The following is a 14,826-nucleotide window of genomic DNA, read 5'->3' on the forward strand; positions in this document are numbered from 1 at the left end:
TATCTCTTCATTCCAGATGAATATCTGTGGGGCATTCACCGCTCGAAAGCACAGAACTAGGCCAAAAATTATTCTCACAATGCAATTCTAAGACCATGAAGAGGAAAGCTTGAAGAATTAAAAAGGAAATCGCAGAGAGTTTTTGGAGACACAAAACTCACCATTTAGGTAACTGCACAGCATCTTAAAATTATGTAAATTAGCTATAATATTAGGAAGGGGCAGGTGACATTTTGATAGGAAAACAAATTAATTAATGGAATAAAGCAGCAATTGATGGCCTTGATTATAATTTATGGTGCAAAGAAAAAGGTCAGCTCATCTTCTGGATTTATTTGAGTTAGAGATAATTATGTTTAAGTAAAAAGAAATAAAACTCCTAATTGCAAGATAACATCAGTTCTTTAGAGAACATCTTGCATGATCCCTCAAAAAGAGAAAAGAAACACAGTTATTATTTCCTAAATTTCAAACTCAAGTTAAATATAAATTATATGAAAGGAAAAATTATCTATGAAGATTAAAAACATTGTCAATTCTCAAATCATTAGACTGAGATACTTTAAGAAAAACACCCACCAGTGCTTTCAAACCAGTTTTAAGTCCTAATCCTTGCATGCTTAAATAAACCTTACACACACAGATGCAGTGTGTGAAGCAGGCTCAGCTTTAAGAGAGGAAGGATTACGTTTCTGTGTTTACCCAAGAGCCAGTTCAAACACATTCCATTTGGCCCTAACATGCAGAAATTAGAATTTTAGAAACTGGAAAGGGAGCTTTATGTCTTTAAACACACAGACTGAATGTGTTGTATATTTTACTGATATCATGAGAAGTTTCTCTCTTCCACCTTTTACTGAGCCATCAAAGAGGTGATTGTGTGAACAAAATAACACAGCGACATGTCACATTCCATATACATCGATTTATCAAACCCAGGAAGAAGCCTTCGCACTTTCTGGACTAGTGAACGGCACTGGACCAGCATAAAAATCTAAGGCATGGAGAGTATTCAAGAAAAATACACATCAAAAATAAGCACCAAAAAAAAAAAAAAATCATTTTTGCGCATACTTTTACCTTTATTTACTTAGGCTCCAAAAAAATTAGTCCAGGGCCTCATTTATGGCTTTGAGTGTGTTCTAAGCACCTTTGATTTCTTAAACCCCTTTTTGCATAAAAAAAATATTGAAAATTATATTTTATGACTGTGTTGGTATCGAGGTGAACATAATCCAGGCTAAATTCATTAGTATGTATTCGTTATTACTATATTCAGTATTTCCTTCTAATTTTAGAAGAAATAAAAATTAAACTATTTTCTAGCCCCCCGCCCAGAAATTTTGGGGGGCCATATGTCTGTGTCTGCTATGCCCAATGTATCTCTCATTCCTGAGTCAGTCAGTCAACAGATATTTAGCTTCTCTGGTGAGCCGAGCTCTGGACTGGGTTCTGAAAGGACAGGAAGAGGTGTAAGATGTAACTTATGATGGGAATAGGTTGAGAGAACTTTCAGTCTCAGAGGGATAAGAAGCTAAGAATGAATATAAAACAGGGAAAGGTATAGGTGGGTGGGAAGGACAAGGGGAGAAGGCGAGAGTGAAGCCAGTGGAGATAGCGTATTAGCTAGGAGGGTTATTGCTGCATCCAAATTATTGTGTTAAGGGTCTGAGTCAGCTTGATGACAATGAAAATGGTAAGAAGGAAACAGACTTGAGAGAAAGGACATAAAGAACAGGAAGTGTAGGAAGTCACTGATCACCTGTAGTGTTAGATGGCATCTTATACCACAATTCTTAAAGGTTTTATGTCACATTAGTATGGTTTCCTTATGTGCTGGCCTTCGATATTTCATTTAAAATGTTCCCTCTTTATTTCCTATTCCCACGAAAAGACAGAGCCAGACTTAAAAGTGTAATTAAAATATGACTTCAGTTGAGCTAGGTGACCATGTTTCCATCTTGTTCTTAACAGCCAGCTCATTTTTACCCCCAACAATTTGCATTTGTTAAAAAAAAAAAAAAATGGAAGTGTAATTTAAAAGAAAATTTGTTCAAATTCATGTTCTGACCCTTTTCAATTACAGCAGCCTGGTCAGAATGTCCTTGCCACCCACCATTCTGGGCAGTTACCTAGTAACAGATACTGAATAAATGACCTTTCTGAGTGGAAATTGAAATCAGCATTTTAATACTAAGTTTGGTTTCAAAATCATGTGCTCCTTCCTCTAAAACAGGCACCAATCACTGTGGTAGCTTATAGCACTTTGGAATAACCTTCCAGATATTTTTAGTGTTGCCTCTGTGAAAATACCAATGTTCCAAAAAGGGAAAGCAAGAGTGGAAAACCCAGACCTGGGAGATGCTCAGAGATATGCCGCAATATGATCAATTATTTAGGAACTAATTTCCTAGGCCCTGTGCTGGGAAATTTATATACGATGAAGATGGTGCCTATCATCAGAGTTCACAGTCACTGGAGGAGAGAAACAAGCAAACCAGACCATGATGACATGATGTACATGTATTACTGCAGACGCATGCCTAGAGTGCAACAGGAACCTAGATGAAGTTTGCTTTATAGCTGGGGGTGGGGGTGGGGGAGAGTTAAGAAGAAAGTGACCCAGAAAGGCTTACAAGAGAAGGTGGATTTGGGCAAAGATTGTTAGTTGCCTACCCAATATCCACTCCTTTCCTTATTAACCAATTTTTATTCAGCGTGGCAATATGCACAATGGAAAGATTATATTTCTCAGAGTCTCTAAAGATCATGTGACCAGCGAGATATAAATGTACATTTTGATCAGTTTGTCAGGAAGACTCTTTAAAAGAAAGGACAGTAGAACTTGTCTTTTTTGCTTTCTCTCCTTCTTCCTTCTCATCTGGATTGTGGATGTGTTAGCTGGAGCTCCAGCAGCCATCTTTAATGTTAGATTAACTTGAAAATAAGATCCAAGGACTCAGGATGGCAGAATAGAACAATATAACAGTCTGACTCCCTAAGGACCATCGTGCCCACCACATAGCTCTAGACTGCCTGTGTCCGTACTCTCCTTATATGAAAAACATTAAATAAACCCATGTATCTTAACTATTATTATTTTGAGTTTTTCTAATTCTAACCTGTATTGTTCCACTGAGCTAAGTTCAAGAAGGATTAATAGGAATCAGCACAGTGGACAAGAGGGAGAAAGTTTTCTAGGCAGAGAAAAAAGCTTTTGCCAGGAGCATGAAGGCACATGGACCACGAAGGGACTCATAGATGATAAGATTAGGAAGTAAAGCAGCACTCTCTTCCAGGCTAGTTACATCAACTAATAATACATCTAGTCCTCTAGTTGTAATGTGTAGCCGCTCTGGAGGATTGCCATTACTTAATGGCCCCAGAACACAAGTGGGAGCTCTGGTCTTGGAAAGGTAAAGAGAGCACCTGGGCAGTAATAGGAAGAAAAGAGGAGGAAAGAGCAGATGCCAGTAAAGGTGTGTGTTCAGGACCTTCTGCTCTGTGTAGGTTGATGGTGTCTGTTTTCTCTGTGAAGGAGGAGAGAGTGAGCCTGGATGAGAAAGGGTTTGAGGAGAGTAGAGGAAGTTTGAAACAGTTGCTGCTCATTGCCCCTTTGTATCCTTGTTTATATAATTTTCCCTGATTAAAATAATTCCATGATTCTGCTCCTGCTTCTCTCCACCTGATCCAGAACTTGTTTCGATTCCCTCCTATCCGATCCCCGCTGCAGAGACTTCCCCGAGCGTAGGGACAGTATCCCCCTTCTCTGAACTCATTACACACAAGTGTTGTAGCTGTGGTAGTCCTCAGCCCTATCTCCAAGCATAGCGATAAAAAAGAAAAAGAGAAAAAGAGAAAGAGTTTTAGAATTAGCTGGATACTCAACTTCTCTAAGAATTCATTTTCCTCAACTGCAAAATGAGGGAAAATCACCATCTTGAAGAGTTATTATGAAGATTCAGAGAATTCATATAAAGTGCTGAGCACTGTGCCTTATGTATAATAGACATTTAATAAGAGGTAGCTGCTAGCAATACACAGTATCATTTAATAATCACTCTTGGCTATCATGGATCAGTCCCCAGGTCCTTGACCCATAGTATCCATCATTTGGAAACTTCTTTCTATAAACCTCTTGCCTCCTCAATGGCCATATCACCTCCTGACCATGGAACAGTCCCACTGTTCATTCTGGTTTTGGACTAAGAGTCCTAAGGCTTGAGATGTAGAATGGAAAGAGACTTTGCTCTTATCTTGGGGGCCCAGTAGAGCAAGGAACATATAGGGGGTGCTCAATTCATATTTATTTATTGAATGAATGAAAGAATGGAATGAACAAATGAATGAATCTATGAATGAATGAATAAATCGGAGGCAGTAGGACTTCTCTTTGGGAAAAAGCAGTTCCATTTCCTTTTATTTCCACTAGAGTTACTGAAATATCCCTGTCCCCTCAAAAATTAGCACTTGCATGTTCTTGAATCTTTATCTATGCAAATTAATTCCTCGTTTCTTTATTTTTGTCAATTTCATTTTTTTTGACAGAACAGGTAATTTAAAAAAAAAGCAAAGAAAGATCTTTGGGAAAAATGTTAAAACCTTTTTTTGAAAAGGAACCTGAGCTGCCCAAGTGTACTTTCAGCTCCTACCTGTACTTAGGCGGGCACTAGCGACACAAAAGCAGGGTTTGTGTTCTTGCTCCACAAAGCACCTGATTCATGAGACAGCTTTGCAGGAATTTAATTAGTGAAGGAATGTGCAAAGCTTAAGCGCTTCAGATGTCATTAACCATTGGGGAGGGATAAAGGAGGGGAGGAAAGCCTAACAGATGTTTGATTCAGCCTCATTCCTGCGAAACAGATCGTTGCACACGTCGTTTTTCTATTTGGGTAGCTCTTGGGTAAATCTTGTTAATGATATTTCATTCTTTTAGGAGCCTGGTTTAACATGTATCCAGTGTAAAGTGAATAGAAATGCACCTTCTGCCACATGAGGAGGTATAAACTGAGTCTTTTTTTTTTTTTTAAATCTGGGTATTTCGGGGTTGCTTTTGTAAAGTCATTATTTCGACATATTGAGTGACTGTTGATCCATGAGTTGAATGAACGTGAATCTATATAGTTGCAGAAAGTTAAGTTGTGGTTAATCTGTGAAGGAACTGCATGTTTTGGTTTTAATGGCTATAAGTGTTTAATGGCACTTGACACCTTTTAAATCAGATCACCATTTTATGTACAGGAGAGCGTTCTGTGAGGTGGTTAGTTTAAGTGGCCAGCTATCAGGGCAGCTTTCACTTCTGGGCTGGCCTCGGAGGCAAAGTACTGCTGGAGTGGACTTGAGCTGGATTCCAGTTGGTTGAAATGAACAGTATTTGCTGCTCTTTCATCAAAACTAGAACTGCCTTTTCACATACAGGAACAGGCTACTAGATTCAATGGTGTCATAGAAATAAGCAATGCAAGAGTCTCGAGGCCAACTGATTTATCTTTCAACAAGCTCCTATTTACAGCATATTCGTCGGTGTCTATTCCAAGTTCTTTCTGTTGTTAACATCTCAGGATACTCGGTATTGGGTGGCGGGAAGAGAAAAGGAAGGAAAAGATGCACACCAGCTAGACTTGTTTTGAATTCCACATGTAGGCTCCAACTGACTTTTGAGAAATTCTAAAGAGCAAGTTCCTAGAACTTTTTTCTCTAGAAATGTTAGCTTAATGGTGTTCTGCAACTGATTGCTGCCAAGCCTAAATTACACTCTCTCAAAGCATAATACCAACCGCTCACAAAAAGTAAAAAGAAAAATCAGCAAAGCAGACTTCCTGTCTTGATCTCCTTGATTACTGGACTTCTATACATCAAACCTGTAGAAAAGAACACTTAACCATCTGCCACCATCTTTAAGGTCACCTCGTACTCTTTTCTAAGTTTGGTCATTCTCATATAACAGTGTTATTGTCACATAAGGTAATGCATCCCCAGAATAAAAAGGTTTTCTAATATTTGAATGTGACACAAAATGTTTTGGATAGTTAGCCTTTCCCCTTTCCACTGTTTTTAAAAATTGCATTGAGTATTTTTAAATTTATTCAGTCATTCAATCAATAACTATTTGTTGAATACTCACTCTGAGACAGGCTCCAGAGATATAAGGGAGAATAAGACACAATCCTGCATTCTCAGGAAGGTCCTCCAGCACTAGCGCTCAAGGAAAAGGAGAGAGAGAGAAACTGTCAGGAAAAGTCAGCTGGTGAGGCTACCTCGGCCATTTGTTGAATATTTCAGAAAGAAAGCAAAGCCACAGCAAGTTCAAAATACATTACATTTTTAGTCAATAGAGATAGGTTTAAATTTTTTAAAAGCTAGTTGCAACGGACAAGTCCTAGAGAGCTGTCAGGATTAAGGTTGCCATTTACAGTTGTGTTGGTTGTGCGCTGATGGAGTGCCGGGGTGAAGGGGCCAGTGGGGCTTTGTATCAGTCTGAAAATGCCTCCAATTGGAAGAAGGGATCCTTTCCCTAAATCTCACAAAGGCATTATACGTGTTACTGGTGAACCAGTCAAGATACATACCTCCTTTAGTAGCCCTAGTTTTTAGGTAATTTCATTTCAGATTTTTGTACTAAAATTATTAAATCTTCAAATTTTTATATCACGCTCATTCAGTTTGATATCCTGGAAACGAAAGAGGACAACTCTCATAGATTTTGTTGACAGGTCTGTTGGAATAAGTTAGCACACAAAGTGGATACCGTATGTGTTCCATCCACCCTTTTGATACTGAGTATGGATGGGAGAGCATCATTTCTATCACCCACCTGCAACAACTGTCAGAAAACATCAGTTGGTGAGGCTAACAGGCCATTTGTTGAGTCTTTTCAAAAAGAAAACAAAGCCAAAGCAAGTTCAAAACACATTACATTTTAAGTCAATAGAGGCAGGTTTAAATTTTTTAAAAGAACACAGACTCGGAGAATAAAGCTTTGGGTAAACTCTCTCTCAATGGACATGTTTTCATACTAATATTTGAAATGTTCCAATGTCCTGAACAATCAAAGAAAAAGATTCAAGATAAATGTACCTACAGAGAAAGTTTTAAACATCGACAAATCAGAGGGTTTTTTTTTTTCCAATTTAAAGCAAATATTTAGCATTCCTCCTCTTTTTTCTCCACCTCCCATCACAAATCCCTCTGTTTTCTAAGAGAGATGATAAATCGTCCAGATCGCCAGTCACAGAATGTTTCAGAAATGGATTCTCATGTTTAGGAAGGGATTGCTATACTCACATGGTAGGCCAGAGGGGCTCCCATACCCTGCTGGTCATTTATGTCTCTGTCTAAATGATTTCAATAAATTGTTGGAATGTTATCTAGAAAGCAAATCCTATGTCTGCAGGTATGCAAAGAAACATTCTGCAGCTACTCTGCTGAAATAGCTGGGATCCGTTTGGAAGACCTTAACTCAGTAGCCTGGGAAATTTCCCGCAAAGACAGGACACAAGGCAAGATATCGTGAATCTCGTCCACCTTTACTGCTAACACCATGAGCAGTCTTACACAATTGAGGGGCCAGTGTTCTTTGAAGGAATATGATTGCTCTCCTCACTCAGCCCATAGGCTTCTTGCTTCTCTTCCTCTCTGGTGATGGTATACAGGGCTGCATCAACCTCGAAAGAGGTCATATTCTAGAAATGCAGTGATTGCAACCTAAGAGAAATATCATACTATGCTAAAACTATAAAATTGTAAAAGGAGAATTTTGCATGACCAGAAAATGAATTATTATTCACATATTCCTATGTACTCTGGGTTAGACTTGCATATTTGGTCATCACTAACAAAGCACAGAAACAGAGAGCCACTGAAGCAAATATTGAGGGGCTGCAGGATGCATGATGCAGCATCATGAGTAATTCTGTGACCAGTGTTACATGGTTGGTGTTAGGGAACTGCAGAGGCCAAAGGATATATATTGTTTCAATACAAATGGCCCTGAAGAGCCATGTCATTGTGAGTAATAACAGTGTTGCTATCTCTTACTTGTGGTGAGACATATGAAAATTAGCCAGGACTCGCACAGTTGACAATAAAGAACATGACAAGATGGTCTCTAGACTTGAACAGGAAAAGACGGAGTCTGGACACTATGAAGAATCTGATTGGACATAAAGAAATAGTACATGTGTTTCTTCTCCACCATTATTTAAAATCCTCATCACTAAATTACTAAACCTCACTTGGACCCATGAGTTTTGTAAGTTTTTTTATAATCAAATTGTTTATATAGACAAAGGCTCCACAAAAAGTATTTACCTGGGTCCTGTGTAGTCTCAGGGTACTCCTGCCTCTGGCTCTTGAGACTGGGAGCACGTTCTTGCCTTCAGTCCCCCTGCGTAGTTTGGTGTGCTGTCTCCGGACTCCCCTTAGGGATCCCGAAGATGAGGACTGAGCTCCCACTCTTGGAAGGCAGCAGTTTCCACATTCCCTTTTAGTCTGTCCCCAGAGAGTGGCCTGCTACCATTCTCACAGGATTGGCCTTTGTCGATGCTCACAACTCATTGTATGGACTTGATTTAAGCTTTGGGGATTTAAAAATTATTTAACAATTCATTCAACAAAGGCATTTATTCAGTTCTTGCTATGTACCAGAAAATGTGATCAGCACAATACTTAAAAAGAAGAATAAGACTAGGTTTGCATCCTCTAAGAGCTCACAGTGTAGTGGGAGACAAATCAATAAGCAGATAAGTTCAACAAACCAATAGGAGTTATCGATCAATAGCTGTATGCAGAGTGTAGATGGAGCACAGAGAGCACTGTGGATTCTACACAGAGCAAGACCTGAGAAGGCTTCATAAAAGTCTCTTTAAACAAATCTTTTTGAACTAAACTTTGAAAGATGTGTGGGGGATTTACCTGGCCAGAAGAAGGGATAGGAGGAAGGGAAGTGGCCTTCGAGTCCAGTAGCTGGACTGGGCACAAGGCACAGAACACATCAGGGAAGCTTTAAGCAGGCTCTGTGTGGGTGGAGTGCAGGGAGGGGCCCAGTAAGGATGAATCTGGAACAGTGAGAAGAGTCTGAGTTTGCAGCCCCAGAGGAGGCAAAGGCCAGCTTAGTGATGGGGAACCCCACGCCAATGTAGATAACTTGTGTAATAGCGTTAGGATGGCGTAATTGTTAGAAATGTTTTAGCTGGAAGAAAATTTGACTCACAGTGAGTTCTTTTTCTCTCCAGCAAGGAGTCTAGACCTAGAAGGCTGCTGGCGTTGGTTGAAAATCAGGGCTTTCAGGGCTGGTGCTTCTGCTCAAGGTATCATGTGAGCATTCAAACAGGAAGAAACAGAAAGAGGAAGCATAGGCAGTGTCTGTACCAGTTTCTTTCCATCCCAGCTGTCAGCTGTTTCTCACCCTTCCCCAAGAGAAGAAAGGCAGCGGGAAGCTGCCTCTGCAGTTTGGGAGGCACAGGGAAGAGGGTAATGCAGGCCATCCCCATTCGTGACTTGTGCCCAAGTCAAACTTGCCCCAGGCTTTGTTGATGTCCTGTTGCCATTTTGTTCCATTTCGATTTCCCTAGAATTTGAAATAGCAAGAACAAGAGGAATGTATGTATGAAAGGGGCATTTGTAAGAGATCTCATCTCCAGTTGAAGCAACAGAAGCTGTAAGCAAGGAGGCTAAGCACCTTCCTCAGAGGCCTTCATTACATTCATTAGGAATTTAAAATGACAGAATAATAATAATAATAATAGCTGCTATTATTGAGCAGTTTTCATTGGCCACATGTCAGGTACCACACAAAATGGTCTACATACTTCTCAGCTAATTTCAGATTTGAGTAGATATTATCAGATATTATCACCCATTTTAAATAAGAAAATTGAGACTCAGGGTGCTTCCCTTGCCCAAGACCATGCAGCTAGCAAGGTGTGAGCTCTGGGTCCCCATATGTGGCCAGCTTCTTGGCCCTCCTGGGTACAACCTTGACCCAGGAAAATCAGGACTCAAAAGTCCATCAACGAGCCGAGACATTTGAGAAAATGCTGCTAACCAGGTCGAGATGCTTCTGACTAATAACTTTTCGCTTAGCCGCCTGTGCTCACAGCTCAACAGCTGAGTGTAGAAAGTCTTCTGCATAAACGGCACACTATTTTTCCCTTTTCCTTTACTTGAATCATCTGAATGATTAGTCCAACTGCATCTTGACCACCAGCTTCTTTTCATTTCTTGTGAATAAACGTGGAGGCCTGACATATGCTAACTGCTGGCAAGTTCCTGGAATGAAGAAGTCTTGAATAAGTCTCTCTCCATTTCCACATCCACTGCCACCCACCAGAGAAGTATTCTGGTTTTTCTACTAAAGTCATAGCATTAACGTTCACTCCCACAAGTACTTCTATAACATTTTTATATGCTTAAAATAGTATAAATGTTGTCTATAATAATCATAGGAAGACCAGAATAATAAGCATTCTTCTTTAGAAAGAAATTGTAAAAAGGGAAGGGAAGAGATTTTTGCTCTGATTTGGGTGGGTCCTGGGTACTCTGATAGAGTGCTTAGTGGGATTACAGATAGCAAAAGTGGAGCACAATAGCTTCAGAGACCAGAAGGCGAGCCAGGCAAGGTCTCTACCCTGGCCAAGTGGAAGCACTCATTTCCATCTGCAGCTGTCTCTCCTGGGTTCTGACCAGGCCAGAGGACCGGGCTCAGGCACCCAGGCATTGTTCCAATCATCTGCTGAATAATTGCCCTTAAAAAAAATAAATAAATAACAGCTGAATGCTGTTTCGAAGGAGATTATGGGATCTGTTCTGGCCCTCTTTAAATAAAGGACATTTGCTTATCTCCAGAGCTGTTCTTCCATTGGCTCTCCTGGAGGTAGGCATATCATTTAGTGACCTGGTAAATTCCTCAGCAGCCCCTGGATTCCATAATTCTGTTTCCTGTCTAGCAGGTAAAAAGCAAACCTCTTTGCCTTCTTTCGACTTTTCTATGCTGTCATCCTATTCAGCTTTACAGTGTATTGGTTCCCATGGAAACGCCAATGTCCTTGCTGTGGACAGAACTTAATCACAGCCAAAAGGGTGAAATAAAGTACATTTTTATCTTTGATTGAAATTTGTATCATGATTCATGAAATAGAAGAGAGAAAGTAGAAGAAGAAAAGCAGGAGGGTAAGAAGAATAAGAGGAGCGGGGAGGAAAGATGGAGGGGGAAAGGAGGGGCTGGGGTTGACAATAATTCCCTCTGTGTCCGTCCAAGAAACTGTTGGAGCGGAGACTGTCAGTTGAAGTGTACTATGTCCCTTACTACAGGCCAGGCTGGGTCTGTCTCAGCTCTCTCAAAGGCTCTATAGAACCAGAGCTGTGGTTGGCCCTGTGGCCTCCTATAGCCTGATGTGATTTGAGAGGCACCTGCCCCAGGCTATCTCCCTCACGGGCTGGTCACCTTGCATGAGATTCCACCATGAGAGGTCAAGTCCCTTAGAAACACTTTTCAGTCTTGACATAGGTTCCAACACATGAGGTAATAATTTTAGCCATGATCAACTCATATTTTTGCTAGATCCCTTCTCAAGCCCTAGAACCTCCTCTCTTGCCACCTGCCCCCCCCACCCCCACCCCAAGGGCCAGGTGTTCTGGCACTTAGTAATCAATAAAGTTGCAAGTCTCTGAAGAGATACCCACTTCCTCTTCCAGGTTCCTTTACTGCTGACCTTATCAACTGCTTCCTGCCATCTGAGCACCTATTCTGTACATCCACCTACAAGCAGCCTCAGGTTTGTGGAGTTTGAAGCTTACAGGCTTTTGCACTCTTTTTAAGAAAAGGATGCAAAATTACAACTATAAAGCTGGTACGAGGTCTTGAAAGGGGCCCGTGCAAAGGAGGGGCTTAAACTTTATTAGCTCTGTGGTAATTCTGTGTCTGTTATCTAATATAATCTTTAAAGCAACACCATGAGGTACATATCTCTTTTAACAGATGAGAAAACGGAGGTTCTGGGAAAGTCATCGAAGTTTACTAAAAATTACTAAAAATTTACAAAGAAAAAAAACTGACTTAAACCCATAGGTTCAATTGGGACTCCTTGGGATTGATAATTAGGAATAGAACATTGGGGGATATCTCCATAACCAGTCTTTTGGGTTTTTTTTGTTTGTTTGTTTGTTTTTGCATACGCGTAAGTTGTAACATGCAGAATCAATCCCACTTTTCCAAAATGTGACTCTCACTTCCCCGTCAAAGCCAACCCAGCTGATGGAATTGGATTTTAGCTGTGGTTGGAGTGCCAGAGAGGGTATCATGTATCCCACTTGCAAATAATTGATCGGCTTCCTGCAATGCATTACGTGCTCTCACCACAGAACAGAGATGGAAACTGAGACCATCAATTGGATGGCTGGTTAATGTCCACGGGAGCTGTGCATCTGTGCATCCGGTGTTTCTGGGCTGGATACCAGGACCAGCCTGCAAAGCATTTGGACAGGGTGGTGTCTGAGGTCCTCCTGGTTGCATTGAGGTACGTGGATCCTCTCAGATTCACAATGGAACGAGTCTTTATTTTCTTTCCTTTGTCAGTATTAGCAACATTATCCATGCTTCTATTCATATCTGGTTAATTTAAAGTAGATACATTTCCCAACACCCTCACATGCAAAGTTTCTAAGTGTAACTCCTCTGGTGTTGTCTTCAAAATGGTAGAAACTCAAATAAGTCAGAAAAATAGAATATTCTCCCACCTCATTCTTCCCTAAAAACTATAGTAAGCACATCAGAGGAGGGCTATTTAGCAGCATGCCTTACAGCAGGCCAGCTGTCATTCAAAGTGAGCACCAGTGGGGATCCACCCAGGATGAAGTCACAGAAAGCTGGGTGGGAAGAGGAGCCACCCTCCCCCAAGGCGGGAGCAGGGGTGGGAGGGAGAAATGGGACCCCCGCCCAGAATCCAAATTCATGTATTATGAGAAGTGTTTACATCTGAGGCATGAAATCTCCAGTCCAAATGTTTCCTAAAGCTTTTTGTATACAAAACAAACACTGTTCTCAGCCCCATAATGATAGCACAAGTGTATTAAAAGATTGCTAAGTATTTTAATACTTATGATAAAATTTAATCTATCACCTAATTTATCCCCACAACACCATGAAGAAGGAACAATGGTTCTTCATTTTTACAGATGAGAAAACTGAGGTTCTATGAGATTAAGTAATTCTCAAAGTCACCAAGCTAGTCATGGTGGAGTGAATGCTGAAATCTAGTTTTATTTGACTCTCAAATCATGCTTCAAATCTTAATGACATTTGCGGAGTGCTTACCATGTGCCAATTCCCACGCTAGCAATTTACATACAGTCTCTATTTGATCTTCACACTGATTTGTAAGGTATTTTATTCCTGTCTTCAGTGACTCTAGAATTTTGTCTGGAGAAGGGAGTGAGGTAAATGAGAATGAGATATGCATTTTAAAAACTCTAATACAAATCAGAATAAAATAAGTGCTAAAGAAAGATGAAGAGTTGGCCAAGTCGATGGTTCTGGGATGGATTTTTAAGGATAGTTTGGATTTCCCATTGAATTGGAGAAACAGGGGATTCACTCATGGAAACACCCATGGGGAGAGACAGGGCATGCTTGAGAAATCATGTGTCTAATTATTGAGGTTTGACTGAAGCACGGGTTGTGTATAAGGAATATTTGGCAGGGGAGCTATACTGGCACTGACCACCAGGCCAAAAAATTCTATTAATATGGTAGACAATGACAGAAGGATGATCAGGGCAGAGTGAAACTTTAAAAAAGAAAATGCCAATACTTACGTGGCAGGGGAGATGCCATGATCACGAAGGTGGTCCCAGAGCAAGGCTTATCCATTGCACTCTGGATGTGCCGACCCCTGCGATTTCCCCAAATGTGAGAAACTCGACTGCATCATTTGGGGGACTGGGGGACTGTGTTCGTGCTCTCCCCTGTTAAGAAAGAAAGAAAGAAAAGAAAGAAAGAAAGAAAGAAAGAAAAAAAAAAAGAAAGAAAGAAAGAAAGAAAGAAAGAAAGAAAGAAAGAAAGAAAGAAAGAAAGAAAGAAAGAAAGAAAGAAAGAAAGAAAGAAAATGCCACAGCATTTGTAGACCAGACCAATGCAATAGTTTGAACAAGAGAAAACCATCTGAATCTTGGTGGGAATAAGGAGGATGGAGGGAAGGGTTATGCAAGAGACACGCCTGAAACATAGGACCTTGTGTTCCCACCCCTGGGGAAAAGACTCACACCAGGACCCCACTGACTCAGCCCAGGTCTTTAACTGGCCCAGGATCTCCACAGCAAGCCAGGAAGCGTCTCTGGAGGAGATCCTTTCTTCTCAAGATGTTGACTCCCTGAAGATGCCTGAAGCCTGCCCCAAATCTCAGGGGTGGCACATCCTCAGTATTGCCTGTGCATTGTTTTGTCCACATCTGTAAGACTAGTCCCTTAAGGAGCAGGGAAGAGAATGGGAGAGCCGAGAGCTTGAGAAATGGTTTGTGGGTCTGGCAAAAAAGTTGGCTGTCATAGGACACAAAATCTATATTTTGCAAACATAATTGTTTTACATCTTTCCATATTTTCTTTGTTGTTTCCTTTTTCCTTCTCCCTTTATGTTTTCTGTGGTGGTGCTTTTTTCAAATGAAATTTCTGAAAATTACTACCTGTCTCAGTTGTGCTGAAAGGTTATAAGAAAAAAGGATTCTTTCCCACTTGGATCCGAATGTTAAAGGTGCAGGACCATGAAGGCCCGGGGTGGCTAGGAGCGGGTGAGAAACTCAGTGAGTTTTAACAGAAGAGGCAGGATGGGCTTGA

At 40.7% G+C, this 14,826-nt stretch overlaps 1 non-coding gene across 1 annotated transcript; it reads left to right on the top strand.

Annotated features, from left to right (window-relative positions):
• Positions 1 to 13,804: 13,804 nt before the first annotated feature.
• On the top strand, positions 13,805 to 13,965 carry LOC112470410. Its single transcript, XR_003042983.1, has one exon. It is a non-coding gene; the product is annotated as a U1 spliceosomal RNA (small nuclear RNA).
• The last annotated feature ends 861 nt before the right edge of the window (positions 13,966 to 14,826 follow it).

The sequence above is a fragment of the Pteropus alecto genome, unplaced genomic scaffold, assembly GCF_000325575.1.
Source record: "Pteropus alecto unplaced genomic scaffold, ASM32557v1 scaffold3, whole genome shotgun sequence".
NCBI classification, from domain to species: Eukaryota; Metazoa; Chordata; class Mammalia; order Chiroptera; family Pteropodidae; genus Pteropus; species Pteropus alecto.